Below are 15,229 nucleotides of genomic sequence, written 5' to 3'. Positions count from 1 at the left end.
AGAGAAAGCCCTCGCACAGAAACGAAGACCCAACACAGCCAAAAAAAAAAAAAAAAAACTTTCCTTCCCCCACCCCCCGCCATAGCACTTTGACCTTAAAAAAAAAAAAAAAAAAAAAAAAATTTCCGGGACTTCCCTGGCAGTCCAGCGGTTAAGAATTCACTTTCCACCGCAGGGGGTGCAGGTTCGATCCCTGGTCGGGGAATTGGGATCCCACATGCCTCGCGGCCAAAAAAGCAAATCATAAAACAGAACTAATATTGTAACAAATTCAATAAAGACTTTAAAAATGGTCCACATCCAAAAATCTTAAAAAAAAAATTCCAGGACCATCTTTCACATGCCTGAGCAAAGGAAACTTCTATTTCAAGGTTTGATCACATTGATCTCAAGCAATGAACTCCTCTTTTCCAGAAAAATCACAGTAAAACATTTACAAAATACATAATTCTGAACATAGCAATTGCTGCTGACAGCACTGCTAGAGGGTCACCTACAGAAATAAGCTCTGAGCAAATTTCTCCATCATGAACTGCTGGGCTCTGTTGGAAGAAGGTTCCAGGTCAATCCCGACCATCCTTCAACATTTGCAGAGAGTGGACAAGAGGGACTTGAGGGAAACATCTACCTGGTAGCTCACAGCTCACTATTTTAATAGGTCACGTAAAAATAAAAAAATGTAATTTTACAGTAGCAGGTTAAACTAGGTTTAGACTGTTAAGACCAAAGATCATTGACATCCTCACCGAAGTATACATTGAAAGGAACTAAATTTATTTACTAGAGTCCAAAGAATGTTTCTAACAAAGAGCAGAGAGCCTGCAGGCCTCAGTCTGTACTGGACACAATTTAAAAGGGAAATAGTGTAAAAATTGAAGAAAAAAAAATCTAATGAATTACGTAGTCAAATTTTTTAAAAAAATGAAAATATGTCATACTTTGAAAAGAATGCCAGGAGCTGCTATAGAAGGCCGCCAGAGCTTATGTCAGAAGTTTAAAATTATTTATAGAAAAGTGTAAACTGAATAAACGAAGATTTCTTTCAAGCTTCAAAAAAAGCAATGTATTAACTGTAAAGGAATTAGGAAGAAAAAAGTAAATCCATTATGAAAAACAGCACTTTTAGTGTTCCTTTAAAAAGGCACCATGGGGACTTCCCTGGTGTTCTAGTGGTTAAGACTCCACGCTTCCAATGCGGGGGGCACGGGTTTGATCCCCAGTTGGGGAAATAATATCCCACATGCTGTGTGGTGCGGCCCAAAATAAATAAATTAAATTAAAGCTTTAAAAAATAAAAAATAAAATAAAAAGGCACCATGTAGGGAATTCCTTGGCAGTCCAGTGGTTAGGACTCTGTGCTTTCACTGCAGGGGACATGGGTTTGATCCCTGGTCGGGGTACTAAGATCCCAAAAGCTGCGAGGTGCAGCCAAAAACAAAGGGCACCACATAGTGACAGTCATTTCTTGCCCTCCTTCTCATCTCCCTGACCCTCTACCCCATGCTAGGAAAAGGGAAGAGGGTGACCCGCACCCGAGTCCAATCACTGCTCCGTCAATGGCAAATGGAAGTTATCTTCTGATACAAATCATTACAAAATGCACAAGCCTTTTAGAGAGGAGTTTTGCAAATGTCATTTTCATGCCTATTTTAACCACATTTTCAATGCATTATGTTAGAAGTCACAAATAAATAGATCTCGCCACTTCATCACCCACATCCAATCAACTCCCTTCGCCCTGGACGTCCCAAATCTTCATGTGTTTCTGCCTCTTTCTTTTCCCCCATCTTTGCTCTCTGTTACGTTCGCTCTTTTCCCGTTACACCCGACACGTTCCCCCCCCGGCAGCCCCGGTGAGCTCTGCCCCTCTTGTCTCCCGTTGCCCCTTCCTTCGGTACCAGCTCAAAGGTGCTGTCTGCCCAACTCTTTTATCCTTTTTCCCCCCCTCTGGGTAAAACGCCCCGCGTGCCCCTTTATTATCCACGCTCTTCGTGCTGATCAAGGGCCTCCGCTCCCTATGTGCTCCCCTTCACCTCCCTAGAGGACCCTCCGCACACACTCTAAACAACCTGTATCTCCTTTTCTCCCCCTGCTACTTTCTCAGCTTCTTCTTTCACTCTGTGAAACAGAAGAAGGAAAACCTCATCCATCTGGAGGCTCTAAGGGAAAGCCCTCAGGCACTACCACTAGAAGTCAATTACCCACGCCAACAGGAAGACATCAATTACAGATCGCAAACAAGAATTATTCTCAAAAGAAAAAAGAATTAGTCTCCTCGCTGCCGACCAACACACCCAGCCAATGGGAAAAGCCTTGCCAACTCCAAGCTCTCTGCTTCCCTTCAAGGGACTTTTGTTCAAAGCAACCACTCGCAACTTCCTCCTTTTTCTCTATAAAGCAACATTCCTCTCCTTGACTTGTTGGACTTGCCTATGGTGTTTTGCTACCGTCTGCCTGTCGTGTATTGCAATTCCTTAAGAAACCCATTCTGCCGGTAAAATAATGGGCTGTTCTAGTTTTTAGGGCGGTAACTCTGTCTCTTGGCAAGCTCATCCATCTATCCTTCACTGTGCCGTCTATTTACGGTTCTTCCTCATTCTTCTCTTCTCATTTTCCTCATTCTCTCGGCGGGGCTGTGTGGATGAAGGATGTCTCCTGCCATGCCAGTAAACAAAGGACGCTGCAGCCACCCCGACTCGACTCCCTAAGGGGATTCAGGGTGGAGAAAAGCAGGATGCCAGCCCTAGATAGCTAACGTGCTTACCAAAGGAATGATTTCAGTGAGCCCACACTCGCATCTTCCCATACACAGAAAAGCACTAAATTCATTAACTGGAGATGTCTGGGTTTCTTAAATTAACTAATCTCTTGATGTTCTAACTACCTGGTTTTTGTTGCAAAACTCCTATATACCCTGGCTCCTCCCTTACCTCTTGGGAGCGGTCCCTAAGAGCGATCTGAGACGCTGTCTTCTGGGCTTAAGTCCTCAGATCTGTCTGCCAAATAAAACATAATTCTCAACTTCTAGGTGGTGGTTTTTTTTTTTCAGTCAACAGATGGGGTTAGATGCCCGCCTATTAATTCCACATTAATAGAGCACATTATCCAGTGGGGTAGAATTCGGGACAGAAAAACTCTGGGTGACTCAAGACAGGCCCTTTTTTAGCCTCTTCCCCCAACGTAAGGTGAGAAGAGGCGGTGACCAACAAGAGGAGGCCTGGGGAGCGGAAAGACCCGGCTGAGAAGTGCGCGAAGCGAAGGGAAGCGGGTGTGTTTAGGAAACGGGGCGGACTCTCCAGAATCCCAGGATCATAAAGAGGACGCGGCCCCTTCCGAAGCGGGGCAGTTGGCGCTGCCCTCCAGGCGCCGAGAGGGCGAGTCTGAGGGGCGCGCAAGGCAGGGATTCAGCTCGCGCGTTTCAAAAAGGAGAAACGGCACCTCCCCCTCCCCCCCCCACCTCTCACTGGCGACGTCTGCATTTACTTTGGGTGGAGGAGGAGTGCCAGGATTTTAAGATCCCTATAGACCCTCAGACCCAGGTATGGAGGACGGGGTAACGCAAAGCGCAGGTTTAAACAAGAAAGATGAAACTCACGATCCCGTAGGACGACCTTCGCTCCGCGGTAACCGCTTCCGGGGTCTGCAGGAAACTGCACATGAGCACCAAGGGAAGAGGCGGGGCAACTTGGAGGCGGGGCCTGGGCTGGGCGGGAACGTAGAGACGTAAAAGAGGCCGGGCTTGGGCGGGCCCAAAGCAGGGGTGGGGCCAAAGCAGGGGCGGGGCCAGGGTTTCGCTTTCAGTGCCTCTGGGTTTTCAGGGTTTGGAAGTGCTTGTCTGTTTCTTCTGTGCAGCCCTGTTGCTTCCTGCTTACTTTAAGTTACTGTTGAAACAGCAGGACACTGTCGGGCCCTACCGGGTACAGATCCTTTCTATTGTCCCCGTTCTTGTTTATAGTAAATAGGCTTCAGCCTCCTAGACCTTCCTTCAGTACCAAAAGGCAGATTCACATAGTTGCTAATCAGAGAAGTAAGAGAATGCAGAAGAAAAGCAGGAGCAATCAAGAAATAATAGTGCAGAGATTAAAGCAGGATCCTGGTTCCTTCTGAAGGAATATATATATAACAATATTTTTGAGTTCTTCTGCAGGAACTCAGGCCCCCACTCAGGTGGAGGATGGTAACTTCAGGCTAAGCGCAAGATTCCTGGACCCCGCCCTGTTACCTCACCACCAACCAATTAGAAGAAAGTCACACACCCTGCAGCCCTCACCCCAAATTCTGCCTATAAAAACTTCTCCCCCCAAACCATCAGGGAGTTCGAGGATTCTGAGCATGAGGATTCCGTCCTCTTTGTATTGGTGCCTTTACAATAAATGCCACATTTTCCTTCACCACAACCTGGTGTCAGTAGATTGGTCAGTAGATTGGCAGCTGTGCTCAGGTGAGCAGACCCAAGTTTGGTTAGGTAACGACAGGAGAAAAAGAAATAAATTTTAACTCGAGCACATGGAGGTTTCATAGGGACCTAAGAAGGGGCCAAAGCAGGCAGCTTTTATACTTTTTATTTAATTTTTTTTAGCTTTTATACTTTTTAGACAAAAAAAAAGATTTGCGGGGAATTTGCCAGGACAAAGAAACTTAGGCTTCGGGTGCTCAATTAGTGAAGAATCTAAACAGAATTTGAGCTTGGGGTAGTAAATTAAAGAAGTAGTAATGTTTATACAGGCATCTCGCCCGAATTTACCATCTCTAGCCATAAGGGTTGTCCTTCTACCTCCAGATGCATGGAATGAACCTTTCACATGACAGATTTATTTCCTGGTTTCAGGAGATAGAAAAGGAGGGTCAAAGTGTCCCCCTTGCATTGGCCATTTCTTAAGTAGCTTTAATTCAAAATAATCAATACACCATTGAGGCACATTTTTGGGTGGCCCACCCTGGGCCCCAACATCTTGTCATATCAAAAAACAGATGCCAATTATTAAAGATTTTAAAATATGAAGGGAGTTCCCTGGTGGCCTAGTGGTTAGGATTCCAGGCTTTCACTGAGTGGCCCAGGTTCAATCCCTGGTTGGGGAACTGAGATCCCGCAAGCTGCACAGCACAGCCAAAAAAGAAAGAAAGAAAGAAAGAAAAACATAAGGAACTAATTTGTTGTTGTTGTTGTTTGTTTGTTTTTATTTTTGGCCATGCTGAGCAGCTTGTGGGATCCCTGGCCAGGGATTGAACTCATGCAGTGAAAGCACGGAGTCCTAACCACTGGAACCCAGGGAATTCCCACAAGGAACGATTTTGACCTAATGATTATATGTTGATTATTATATCATTATAATATTAAACTTTGTTTAATTATTAAATTATTATCATATTGAAACAGGAGGGAAGGAGGCAGGGAACAACCTTTGAAAGAATGATATAGCCCGAGGACATGACATAAACTGATTAGAACCAAATGGGTCCAAAACGGTGGACAAGCCTACTTCCACTAGACCTTGAACCTCAGTATACGTTCACATCAGCAAGCTAAATGACACACCCACAGGCGCCATGACAGTTCCAAGACTGACCATAAGGATCAGAAAGTGGGTGGTGGACTAATTCCTGGAAATCCCAGCCTCTTCCCAAAATAGCTGGAATACTCCTCCCACTCACTAGCCTATGAAATTACCCACCACTATAAAAACTGACCACCCCATACCCTGGTGCCTTTTCTCACCTTCTGAGATGGCCCACACTCTGTCTGTGGAGTGTGTTTCTCTCTAAATAAATCCACTTCTTAACTGTCACTTTGTCTCTCACTGAATTCTTTCTCACTGAATTCTTGTCTCTCACTGAATTCTGTATGATCTCAGTTGGAAGACGGTGGGTTTTAGCCGGGTTCGAGTCCCGGCACGCAGGTTCAAGTCCCAATCTGAGGTGTCTGGTTTCAATATGACTATAATATTAAACCCTGTGACATAAAAATAGAGAATATACATTTTCTAGCACAGATGAAACAACTAAAATAGTTACCACTGCCAAAAAGAAAACAAATCTGAACTTAGATAAGGAGAGGTTTTGTTTGAAAGGATGCACTAGAGAGAATGCTCCAAACTTATGATCCGCAAAAGTCTCAAAAGGCAGACAGACAAGAGCTCTTCTTTATAAGGAAGGATAAACAAGGCTAGAAAAAAAAAAAAAACAAAAAAACAAAAAACAGGTGAGAGTGGGACTTCCCTGGCCGTCCAGTGGTTAAGAATCCACGCTTCCACTGCAGGGGGCGCCCGCTCGATCCCTAGTCAGGGAACTAAGATCTGCAAGCCATGCGGCAAGGCCAAAACAAAACAAAAAACAGGTGAGAGTGGATGAGGTTGCTGCATTACCTATAATTGATCAGGGAATGTTTACCCTGAAGTTGCCTACTCTTGGGCTGTTGTCATGGCAGGGTTGTTCTGAATTACAGTGCTCAAAAGTGATCCAAAATTCAGGGCACTTGGGAGAGGAGAGAATCTTAAGTAAAGTTTGCTCTAGAGCCCGCAAGCCACAACTACTGAGCCCCCATGCCACAACTACTGAAGCCCGCACGCTCTAGAGCCCGTGCTCTGCAACAAGAAAAGCCACCGCAATAAGAAGCCCACGCACCGCAATGAAGAGTAGCCCCCCGCTCGCAGCAGCTAGAGAAAGCCTGCACGCAGCAACAAAGACCCAACCCAGCCAAAAATAAATAAATAAAACATTAGATTACTTAAAAAAAAAAGTAATACATGCCCATGGTTTAAAAAAAAAATAGCTAGGAAGCGGCTGGGTCCACAGGACACCAAACAGATTCAAAGAATTCGAAAGCAGAAGTTCAGGTAATGCTGGGCAGAATAACAGTTCTCCAGAGGTCCGGGGGCGGGGCGGAAGTCCAGACCCTGCTCCCTCCAGGCCCCGCCCCACGTCGGCCTCGCTCCTGGTTTTCTGTTCAGTCCAGGCTACTGCTCACGCCCCGCCCCTCACCACGCCCCACCCCTCCTCGGCCCCGCCTGCTGCACGGTCGCGCACGCGCAGTTGCCTGCAAACCCGGAAGCGGAGCGAGGGGCACAGTCCTCGGTTTTTCTGGTTCAATCCGGGTCTTTGGGACGCCCCCAGGCTCGATCCGCCACACCCGAGGTTCAGGGGCTGTCACGTACGTTAAAACCCCTTCATCCGCTCGTTCCGCGCCTGGTAAGTCCCGGCAGCACCGTGAGACATTATAGGTCTCCGCCCTGGCCTTTCCGCCCTAGGTCCAGGTAGACACCGCTTGCCGCGTTGCTTTCCTGCTCAGAACCCTTCAGTGACTTCCTCAGGCTCGGATCCCCTCTCCCTCTCAGACGCGCCGTTTCAAGTCCTCACTCCGGAGGTGGATTCTCGTCCTCCCATTCGACCCTTCCCGGGCAGAGATGGCCGTGCAGACCCAGAGGCCACATCTTCTCCTTGGCCTTGGGGTCGTACCGACCTCACCCCTCTCCTGACACCCTCCCCATCTTCGCGACCTCTGGAGTCGGCCTGGCCCCTCCCCTCCCTAGCCATCCACTTTGCACTCACCGCTTTGGAGATCTCTGACCCACGCACTGGGACAGGTGACATGCACCCGTTCGGTGACACTCTTTGTGTTTGTTCTGGACAAAACGCATCCCACTGTCTGTGCTTGTCGTGGTGTGTTTACATTCCCGCAGCCCCACTGGAAAATGCACTTCGTGGGCAAGGGACATCTTCCTCTCTCTTCCATACCTGTGACTGTACAGGGCAGGGGATGGAGCAGGGTCCGAGGGAGAAGGAGAAAGAGTGAGAGGGAAAGTCACAGTGAAAAAGAGAGGGTGGAATGGAGGATGGGGCGGGTGGATGTGGAGATACGGTAAGAGCAAAAGAGTGAACCAGAGGAAGAAACCGAGATCAAAGGGCACCTCCAGAAAGACGAAGGGAAGCAAACTGGACGAGAGGGACCTCGACGGGGGTAGAAGTGGGAGCAGCAAGGGGCCGGTACATCGAACTGAGAGACGGGGAGGGAATCAAAGAGTTCAGGCCACGGACAGCAGAGACACGTGGTGCTGGGACAGAAAGAGGGGCAAGAGGTGACAGGGAGAGCAGAGGGAGAAACAGAGCAGGGAGGAAATTCCCTGGCATTAATCCCTTCAATGCCTTCTCATTGTCCTCAGGACGAAAATCCAGACTCCACTGTATGACTTTATAGCTGGGAGCTCTGGAGGTGGGGTGATCCTCCGGAATTGGTCCAATTCGAGGGAAGGAATAGGCTTTTCTATCCGGCACTGATCAGACATTGGACACCGGCTGTCCAATGCGGTGCCGTGATTTTGGGGCGGCAGCTCCCTGTGGCTGAGTCCAGTTTTCAAGGGGAGTGGGGGTGTGGAGCTGTGAGCCATCAGCAGCCAAACTCTTGGCTGTGAGGAAGTTCGTGTCTGGACCCTGAGGGGGTGGGTGGATTCAGGAGGTTTACTCTACATAGTAACTTCTGTGGGGTCTCCTAGGAGTGTGAAGTTCATCGACCCATAAGGGGTTAAAGGGAAAATTTTCACAGACCATTTTGGATGGGGGAATCTCATTATTACTGACCAAGCGTTACTGAAGGTGTCACGTGGGTTCTGTGGGATACAGATGACATTTTGAAGGGTTTCACCTGAAGATACTGGAGTCCCATCGGAATATGTGGATCGTTGGAGACATTACTCTTGCATTATGACATTATGGCAGTGCCTGACTTTAGGGCAAGGTCTCCAAGAAGGAATATATGGGATCCTGGGTTGGTGGGTGTCTTCCTGCCAGAACGAAAGCTACTGACGTTTGGAACGTGGTGTGGGATGCCATGGCAGAGTGTGCAGATCAGTAGGGGATTCTGTCCGGTAACACTGTGGGGTGCCCACTGGGAGCTTGTGGGAGTGTGGGGTGGGACTGGGGTCAGGTGATGGGGGTTTTCATTTGGGGGGGGGGCTTGCTGGGTGTGGATCTCTGGGCATATACCTGGAGGAGCTGTAAGTCAGGACAGGACAGCATCCTTTGGCCACTGCCACTGTGTCATCAGTGTGTATCTCTGGGCAGTTATTTTGTTCAGCATATACAGATGGTGATATTGTCCCATCTTAAAAAGAAACAGCAAAAAAGAGCCCTTTACTACATTTGCCCATCTTTAAAACAAAAAATCTTCAATTAGCTATATTTCCCACTCTAGTAAGTGCCCTTTCTTACTCTCCATTTCAAAACAAAATAAACAACTAAAAAGTTGTTTGTTTCACTGCTTCAATTCTTGCTTCCAGTTCTCATTTGAAACCCATCCAGTCCAGCTTTCACACCCACTGTTCCACTGATACTTTGCTTATCTAAACGTATTTCTAAATCTAGTGGTATATTCTCAGTCATCATCTTGTCCTTTCAAAAACTTGTTGCACTCCGTCTTCTGGAAGCACTTTTTTCTTGGCTTTCACATCACGCTGTTTTTAGAAAATAAATTTAGCTAGCTACCAGCCGTCTGTTTTAATTTTCTTCTCCGTGTTCACTTCTCAGTTTCCTGTGCCTCTTTCTCCAACCTCCCTGGTCTCTGACTGTGGGAGTATCTCTGGCCTTACTCCTTGAATTTCTTTTCTCTGTCTGCACCCACTGTTTCTATTTCTATCTCATGTCATAACTAAACACTGATGTCTCCTTTCACGTCTCCACCCAGACCTCTCCCCTGAAACCGCAGTCCTGTACCCAGCTTATCCAGCTGTCACCTCAGCATCTCTGCTGGGACAGCCAACTGGCATCTTCACCTCAATATGTCCAAAAATGACCCCCCGAGCCCTCCCAGATATATTCTCTTGCCGTCCTCCACGTCTCAGTATAGGGCGACCCTGTACTTAGGTCCTGGGGCTTAGGTGAGCATCTCAGCATGTCTTAAAAATATACATTGTTTTACTCGCTAGTGTTTTAACTAATGACAAAAAAAAATTAAAAATAGATGTTTAGTTAAAATGGATAAGGGAATAATACATGGTTCTAAAATCTCCTGGGGTATGAGGAAAAAGGTTTGAAGACCACAGCCCTTTCTTATCTGCTTTCTTTAATACCCTTTTAAAAATATATATATATATATATATAATTGAAGTATAGTTGATTTACAATGTTGTGTTAGTTTCAGGTGTACAGCACAGTGATTCAGTTGTATATTATATATATTCTTTTTCAGATTGTTTTCCCTTATAGATTATCACAGGATATTGAGTAGAGTTCCCTGTGCTATACAGTAGGTCCTTGTTGGTTATCTATTTTGTACATAGTAGTGTGTATATGTTAATCCCAACCTCCTAATTTATCCCTCACCCCTCTCCCCTTTGGTAATCATAAATGTGTTTTCTGTGTCTGTGGGTCTATTTCTGTTTTGTAAATAAGTTCATTTGTACCTCTAATACCCTTCTGATCTTTTCTCCTACTTGTCCCCTCCTCACTCACTCTACTGAAGCCACACAGGCCTGTTTGCCCTTTCTGGGACCAGGACGCTACCACTTCAGGGCCTTCCCGTGGTGTCCCTCTGCCTAGAAGCCTCTGACCCTTCACTTGCAGGTGGCAAAATCCCTTCTTTCCTCGGGTCTTCGTTCTGCTGTCACCTCTCACTGGCACCTTCTCTGGCTTCTCCCTCCTCCCCCGCCCCCCAATAACATTCCAGCCACTCCCTCACCCCTACTTCCGGTCCATGTCGCCTGCTCTGCATGTATCTCTGCTGCTTTCCTTCCCCTTCCCCTTCCCGGTCCCCTTCCCCTGGCTGGATGCGCATGACAGCAAGGCCCCAGGAGAGAGCAGAGCCACATGGTGGGAGGTGGGCTGGGCCTGCCTCCTCTGAGTGGTGCTCAACGCTGGCATCAGAGTAGATTGCTGAGGCATTTTGCAGATACATCTTTTGTGCCTCCTGACCAGAGATTTCCCTTCAAATAGTCACGTGGAATGGAACCTCCATAATGTTTAAAGTGCCTCTGGTGATTCTGATCTGTACCCAGCTTTGAGCACCAAGGCTCTGGGTCCTCCATTTATGAAGCTGAGATCAGCCCATGATCCAGAGAGGTGAGGGGCCTCTTTTCTGAGTGGAGTTTGATCAGGGCTGGTCTGTGACCAAGGGGAGGGTCCGTCCAGCTCCGAGTCCCCCTGCTACAGCGAATGTGGGGGCTTCAGGAGGGGAGTGAGATCTGAAGGAAAGGTGGGAGAACTCACCTCTTGGTCTCTGTAGGAGTTTACTGTCCTGAGCCCCTCCTGGGGCAGTGGCAGCAGAGGACTGTCTGTTCCACATGCTGAGGGCTTCCCTGTGTGTGTGGCTGCGACTCAGGAAGGGGGTGTGTCAATTCTAAGCATTAAACAGCCTATTCTTGACACTCAGGATTGACTTCTCAAGACTGATCTTTGCCTGAGGAAGAAATCTGCAAGAGGAGGAAGAGGAAAGAGCAGGAGTCAGGAATGGCTCTTTCTCAGGTGAAGTCATTTTCTCAGTTGATTGTTTTGTCTGTCCTTCCTGAAATGCCCTTTTTTGGACTCACTGATCTTATCTGACTCTGAAGTGTCCTGCCTGACACCTGTACAGTCACACCCACCCAGGTCCTTCCCTCAGGGCCTGTCATCTCCACTTAGATCCCGTCTCCCCATGACCCAGTGACCTGGAACTTGTGAAGAGGCTCCACTGGGTGTAGTCCTGGGCAGGGCTTCACACACATGGACTGGAGACAGGGTGTCAGTGCTATTCGGTGGCAGGGATTGCTTAGGAGCCCATCTAGATGCATTGTCTGCTCTCTGTCAACCAGGATAAAGAAGCTGCACCTATAAGTCATGTACTAATGTGTAGGAATAGTTGGAAAATTCTGGAAAAGAAGAGTGATAAGAGGAAACCAGCTCTGCCTGACTTTATAATGCTTTCAAAGCCAAACAAGTGAATCATGATGTTTCTGGTTCCAAAACATTAATCATTAATGTTCTCCATTACCATCATGAATGGAGAAGAAAGTTCGGAAACAGACATCAGTGATAGAGGATGTTTTATTCGATAATTGGTTTTAAAATATGGAGTCAATCGAAATATCTATCATTAAGAGGTTTAAAAAATTATTCTCAGCACATCCATCCCATAGGGACCACGATGTTCCCGCAAGGACTATCTTGCAGCAGGTGTTTTAGGTAAAAATGATTATAATTCAGCCAAGACATGGAGCCACAACTTTATTGTTGTCATCAGAGAGGCTGTAGCCAAATTCTGGTTCCACTGTTATTAATAAATATTATATTCTTTTATTTTAAGCATCATGTGAGATATATATATATGGTGCTCAAACTTCCAACAAAGCAGCAGCTTAGGTACTAGGATGTAAAGCATCCCCTTCCCTATCTCCATGCCTCATGTCTCAGTGGGGAACCACTGTTGTAGGTTTTGTGGCAAGACTCAGTTCAGATCTTGTAAGATTGCATTTCACATCATTATGCAATTATAGGAAAAATTCTTCATTGAATGTTTGTTGTAATATTTTATTCTGTAAATTTTAAAAACATACACAGCATGTGTCTAGAAGTGGTTTTCACATTAGTAAACACAGATACAGCTTTACCTTCGTTGGAACTTTCTCTTAATGAAGACTCATGGGACCTTTACAATTTTTTGCTGACATAAAGAACATGTCAGTGGCTGCCTTGGAGCAGGCTGACTTCTCTGCAGATGTCTGAGGATTTCTCTGGGCAACCTGACATGTGACTACTGGGTCAAGAATGGTGCATTTCACATTTTGATAGATTTTGTCAGATGTCCTCCCCTAAAACTGCAGAGGTTCCCTCCCCGCCACCAACATGTGAGATTTTCCTCAACGTAAGCAAAACTTGTTACTGTATTCTTTTTGTATTTTGAAAATTTGGGGGAAAATGACAATCCTTTGTACTTCCATTTCCAACTACTTGTGAGTCAAGTCTATTCTTTTATGGAAATAAAACATGGATTTTCATACTTTGCTCAGTTTTGTTTGGATATATATTTAAAAGCTATTTTACATTTTGTAGTTTAATTCTTTACACATGCCCTGGTATCCTTCTTAGTTTAGCATTTCTTTGCAGTGAAACATAAATCTTTCCTCCTTGCCCTCTGCTTTCTGATCTTGCTTGAGAAGCCCTCACATTGCATAATTTTAAAATACTGTGTTCCGTATAGTCCTAATCGTTCCTGTTTATAATTATGTCTTTAATTTGGATTTAACTAAATCTCTAATTTGGCTTTTTTGTGTATATCTTGCAGCTATTTTATTTCATTCATTTTAGTTTCAGATATTACCCACACTGTGAATACCCCCCCACACACACATTCACGTATGTCAATAGGTTCACATGTAATTTGGCAAGGCCCACCATTTTGTTTTTCTCTTCAAAATTTTCTCTCTCCTGGCCTTCCCTGGTGGCGCAGTGGTTGAGAATCCACCTGCCAATGCAGGGGACACGGGTTCGATCCCTGGCCCGGGAAGATCCCACATGCCACGGAGCAACTAAGCTCGTGTGCCACAACTACTGAGCCCGCATGCCACAACTACTGAAGCCCGTGTGCCTAGAGCCCGTGCTCCACAACGAGGGAAGCCACTGCAATGAGAAGCCCGCACACCGCAACAAAGAGTAGCCCCCGCTCGCCGCAACTAGAGAAAACCTGCGTGCAGCAACGAACACAGCCAAAAATAAATAAATAAAATTAAATTTAGGGCTTCCCTGGTGGCGCAGTGGTTGAGAGTCCGCCTGCCGATGCAAGGGACATGGGTTCGTGCCCCGGGCTGGGAAGATCCCACATGCTGTGGAGCGGCTGGGCCTGTGAGCCATGGCCGCTGAGCCTGCGCGTCCGGAGCCTGTGCTCCGCAACGGGAGAGGCCACAACAGTGACAGGCCCACGTACAGCAAAAAAAAAAAAAAAAATTAAATTAAAAAAAAAATTCTGTCTCCTAAATATAATGCAGGCTTTTTATTTGAAATCCCACATTTCTTTTGCCTTTGAATTGCTCTGAATTTCTAAATCCCTGAGGTCTTTACGCCACCACATCTTCCAGCGAAAAGTAGGTTTGCCGGTCTTGGATAACGTCTTTGTTATATCCTTCGGTAAAGTTTTTAAAATTTCATCACGTATGTCTTATGAATAGGTGTCACAGTAAAATCGCTAATGGGAATTTGCTTCTCCCTCTTCTGGCTCCGGCTTAGGCGTCCTGTGCAGTGGTGAATGGCAGGAGCCTGCTGGCCCACTTGCCTCAGCCTTACCTTTAGCGGAAATGCCTCCAGTGCTTCCAGTGATTATGATGCTTGGTGAAATAACATTGCTTAATAACAGTTCCTTTAATTTCCTATTTCGCATAATTTTTTCGGGGGGTTGGTTTACCATATCCACTTTTAAAAATACTTATTGAAGTATAGTTGATTTACAATGTTGTGTTAATTTCTGCTGTACAGCAAAGTGACTCAATTATACATACATATATTCTTTTCCATTCTGGTTTATCACAGGATATTGAATATAGTTTCCTGTGCTATACAGTAGGACCTTGTTGCTTATCCCTACTTGGCATCATTTTATTTATTTGTTTATTTTTTTGGCTGCATTGTGTCTTCTTTGTGGTGCGTGGGCTTTCTCTAGTTGCGGTGAGCGGGGGCTATTCTTCTATGTGGTGCACGGGCTTCTCATTGTGGTGGCTTCTCTTGTTGCGGCACGCAGGCTTCAGTAGTTGCAGCACGTGGGCTCAGTAGTTGTGGCACATGGGCTCAGTAGTTGCGGCACATGGGCTTAGTTGCTCCACGGCATGTGGGATCTTCCCAGACCAGGGCTCAAACCCATGTCCCCTGCATTAGCAGGCGGATTCTTAACCACTGCGCCACCAGGGAAGCCCGGCATAATTTTAATCACCCAGTATTTCTTCAAAGGTCTACTGCCATAATAAACATTTTTTCTATTTAATCTGCTAAATTAACCTATAACATTAGTAAATTTCCTCATCTTGAATCACTTTTTTTTTATTAGTGGCATAAACTCCACTTGACTTTTGTTGGTGGCTGAATATCTGAGTTAAATGGATAGACCTGTATTTATGTTTTTGCACGTATGTGGACTCTGTCATGCTTGAAGATACCACTCATACTCTAGCTTATCCAGGTACTGAATATCACTTAGTGTGTAGAACATAATATGTATCTCCTCCACATAAACAATCCTGTGTTGAATAATTTCATTTGTATATTTCTTCCATTGTCCTCAAAA

The sequence above is a fragment of the Hyperoodon ampullatus genome (genome assembly GCF_949752795.1).
Source record: "Hyperoodon ampullatus genome assembly, chromosome: 18".
Taxonomy (NCBI): domain Eukaryota; kingdom Metazoa; phylum Chordata; class Mammalia; order Artiodactyla; family Ziphiidae; genus Hyperoodon; species Hyperoodon ampullatus.
The sequence above is the reverse complement of the archived record's forward strand: the minus strand, read 5'-3'. Positions refer to the sequence as shown.